Here is a 4,644-nt window from a genome sequence, read left to right as displayed (position 1 = left end):
CAAGGCACTAACCAAACTCATTCCAACCCGTAATCCTACAAGTCCCGCAACAATTTAAGCACACACAAGTCTAAGTCTAGGCACCTATCTCAAGTCACCTAAATCCCTTAGACCATGCTCTGATACCACTTGTAACAACCCAAACCAACCCTCGAACAAACCACGTGAAAATACAAAATAAAAAAAAAATTGCTGAACTGCCACCTGGCGCGGCGCGCCATATACGCTGCGCGGCGCGCCAAACCTGACTGTTCGGAAAGTCTTTAAATGCGAAAATGTTTGACTAGTTCCTGACATATTTAGGCGTAACGCTTTTAACCCCATGTTCTATATATAAAAACTAGCACGTTCTATTAATAAAATTATGTTTATGAAGCGGGGCCCACATTGACCCAAATTACCCCTTAAGTACCAAAATACAATTTTCGACCATAAGACTTTTAATACAAAACAAAGCCGAGCATGGCGATTGGGGATACGCTACCCAATCCTAATAAATCCAAAAGCAAGCCTTCTACGCAAACTATGCAAGTCCTCTAATCCTCACGCTTACCCGAGCCACCATCCGCATGCAATCTATAAAAAGAGTCAACAACGAGAGGGTAAGCTAACGTTTAGTGAATGATAATATACTACATACATATATATGTATAAAATGGACACGCCACACAAATATCAAATACCGCATACCGAAGCATCCATATAAGGCACTACACTAAGCATACCATACGATCTCTAAGCAACGAGCTAAAGATACAACAACAATATAAGTTCACCAACAACGATGTGAACAACGCCAAATAGCTACACCCGGAGGGTTAGCTACAACACAACAATACATTAATATATAACAATATAAACGAACAAGGTTAACACCTTAACCCAATACCGAGAACCAAATACCACAATGAAGATTGGCCGAACTACATGAGCCTTAGTAATCCGAAACCACACGAGATTACTATCTTCACAACATCGAGGTTGGCCGAACTACACGAGCCTTAGTAATCCGAAACCACACGAGATTACTACCTCAATGAGATGACCGAACTACACGAGTCACCATGAATCCGAACTACACGAGATTCATTTGATAAGATGACCGAAACCACACGCGTCATCGTGAATTCGAAACCACACGCGATTCACATCTCCAACTCAAACCCACGGTCACGGGATTATAAAATCCACCACATCGGGGCTACAACATCCAAATCACAATCACGTGTGATAATGTACACACGAACGTGTACTTCGCCAAAGATGGTCAACCAAACGTACAACCGTGCCAATTGGGCTTATACAAAAGTCCATCAAGTCCACCTACATGTGAAGTGAGCTCTATAGCCGAGAATCACTCCACCCGACCCGCACCCATCCTACACATACATACGTACATAGGATAATATCACTCACCTTGAAGTCTTGAAGAATGCTTCCAAGTAAACCGCAACTCGCCAATGTAAAATACCTATTCCATTATCACCATTACAACAATACACATAGAGTGGATTCACAAATCAACCCAATTCGACACTTAGTGCAAATTTGACCCAAATGCACTTCCAAGCACAAACCGTGCCCAAAACTAACCAATAATCACTAACACAAGTGAGAATGGTCCTAATACGCCAATTAAACCCGAACTCAAGTGTCAAACACGTGTCATACCCATTTTGACACTTAAACCCTAATTTTGACCCATTAAGTCAATATCTCACCATTTACAAGTTTTGACACCAAAACACATTTAACTTGGTTTTATACTTCAACTTAATCCATTTCAAGTTTATAAACCGCATTAAATCGCCAATTGGGTCATAATCACCACCAAACCCTAATTTGACCCAAAGTCAAAGTTAGTCAACAAAATAACCTTAAATGGGTTTCAATACTTCCATAATCACTAACTTAAGTGATTAAACTCAATTTCAAGTCCTAAACATGGCCAATTAGTTCACCAACCCAAAATCCACCAACAATTAACAATAAACCCAATTACTAGCTTCACTAAACCCATTTCATCACCTAAAAGGGTTTTTCATCAAACTAACTCAAACCCTAACTTGAATATCAAATTAAATAGATGAAATTCGGAGTTTGAGCTTACCAATACCACCACAACGTAGCTAGGAACGAAAGGAACAACTTTAAAACCCGAGACTTTGAACGATTCGAGCTTCTTCTTCACCAAAACCTCAAATCTCTCTCTAGACCTCTCTCTCTCTCTCTAAGAATGGATGAAGATGATGAATGGATGTGAATGGGATCCAAAACTGATCCAAACTAGCTCATAAGCCTCACAAATCCGGCCCCATGTGATTTTACCCTTTTACCCCTCATTAAAGCAATTAAAAATAAAGAGGGTTCTGTCAGCAGCAATCGGCGCGGCGCGCCCCAATCCTGCGCGGCGCGCAACACAGCTGAACCAAATTCCTTTGCATATTAATTCCATATAAATATTAAACGAAGCCCGTTCGCGTATGTCTTTTATAAACAAGTATACAAAATAAATATTCGGGTCTTACAGTAAGCCTAGTGATGTTTCTGAACTAGCTGTTGCTGAATCTTTTGTTGTCTCTCAAACTATCGAAAGAAAAATGAAAAGAAAATTAGAGAGACATCAGAAGAGACAGCAGGGTTTGAATGATGCCTTTAATGCTAAATGGGAGGCCTATGCTACTCGTAAACAACATAGAATTGAGAATAGGAGAAGCCTAGTCCCTGAAAAGATAGATATTCATGATGAACTGCTCAGCATTAACAAATACAAAAGAGATGCTCGAAAAAGAAATGCTAAGTTCATGGTGAAATATGACAAGAAAAGGGCAAAGCTGTATGCTGAGCGAGCAGACAGGATTAAAAGAATGACTCCTGAAGAGATGAAAGATTATTTGCAAACTACTGAGTCAGGAGGAGTTAGAGCTGATGTGTTCATGAAATGGCTAGATGTAATGTTAGAAAATAGCCAATCCTCTCGACCAGCATCTTCTACTTAGCCAGCTACACATCAACAGCCAGCAGAAATAATCAACCTTGATGATGATGATGATGATGTTCAGGGAGAGTATCTTGCTATTACTCCCTATCTGCCTCCTAAAGAACAAGTATCAATACAAGAACCACCAGCTGAACCCAATCTTATCGATAAACAAAGGGTAAAATCTGCCCCTAGGGATAATCAGCACCTAAGGAAAGAGCCCTTATTTGAGGCAGCTGGTGAAGATACAGTGGCAGTTGTGCCAGCTGATACTAATCAGTCAGCTGGTACTGAAGATACAGCAAGGAGTGCTAGGATTGAAGACCCAGCCAGTAGTGTGCTGCTGGGTGTAATAAGTGTTGAAGATCCAGCAAAGGTGGATGAGCTGGTGCTAACCAAGATGCTGATTTTGTTGATCCTGCTGATTTTACAGTCTGGGGCAGAGGGAGTTCAACTTTCATTCAATCACCAATCCCTGCCCGGACCTTTGATTATTTTGATAGGATAAGGGAGGAGCCTGACTTTGAAAGAGTGGGTCCTTCTGGCACAGCAGAATCACTCTTCAATTATGCTGAATCTTCCCCAAAACGTAATGGCAAACAAACTACTTGGGAAGATAATCCAGTTGCACAAGGTGAGCCAGATTTAAGAAAGATGAATCCAGACGAAAGAGAGGCTTACAGGCTGGAGATCACTGTACCTGAACTGCTTGAACAAAGACAAGCAGCTATTCCTGAAAGGATACGCCAAATTAGATTTCTGTATCATCCACTTGATCAGCAATTCTATATTAATGCCTTGACCTATGGCATTGAGGTTGGCGTGTATCTATACAACAGTGGTGAAAGGCTACATACTGATGAAGAGAAAGCTCTCTTTTATGAGGCTCTGCAACTGGATATGGATCTAAAGCAATATTGTGATGCCCTTAAAACTTATGAGGGCAGGCAATTGATTGCAACAGCAAAGTCCCTGAATATTACTGTCAATGACTATCTTTTGGGTCTTCAAATTGAAAGGCAAAGAAGGGAGGATACTGATGTTGAATATGCTGAGAGGCTGAGGCTTCGGGAAGAAGAAGCTAAGTTGGCTGCTGATAGAAAGCAAGAGGCTGAGTCCCTCAAGTTAGCTAAAGCCATTGTTAAGGAACAGGATAAGGCATTCGATGAACTAGAAGCTGCTGAGAAAGCACCTGCTACTGCCCCTATAGAAACTGAACGAACAATTGAGTTATCTGATCATTACTATAGGAGCAAATATGGTAATGTGCTAACCAGAAGATCAAATCCTAGCAAGATCATCAAGGTACACAAAGGCACAAAAAGGGCTTTCTCTGTCAGCAGGGAAAACAATGTTTATGAGAGGGTAGACTACACTGAACTCATATCTTTTGGGTATAGTGAATGGATGGAGATTCTGTAGTACTTCATTGATAAAGGTAAAAGTGCTCTTAAAGACACACTGAAACGTGATCTTCAAGAACTTTTCAATAAAGCTGTCAGATATGGGAATGCACCAGCAGTAAATGTAGAAGAGATTCTTTCTCAAAAGCCTAAAAGGAAGAAGTCTGTTGGTACAGGTCCACAAAGGAGAGATCTCATCATTCTACCTTCTCACATTCTAGTATTCGACCCTGCTGAGTTGCTTTACTTGTTTCCTGAAGT

Source organism: Rutidosis leptorrhynchoides, chromosome 11 (assembly GCF_046630445.1).
Source record: "Rutidosis leptorrhynchoides isolate AG116_Rl617_1_P2 chromosome 11, CSIRO_AGI_Rlap_v1, whole genome shotgun sequence".
Taxonomy (NCBI): Eukaryota; Viridiplantae; Streptophyta; class Magnoliopsida; order Asterales; family Asteraceae; genus Rutidosis; species Rutidosis leptorrhynchoides.
This window is presented reverse-complemented; position numbering follows the sequence as displayed.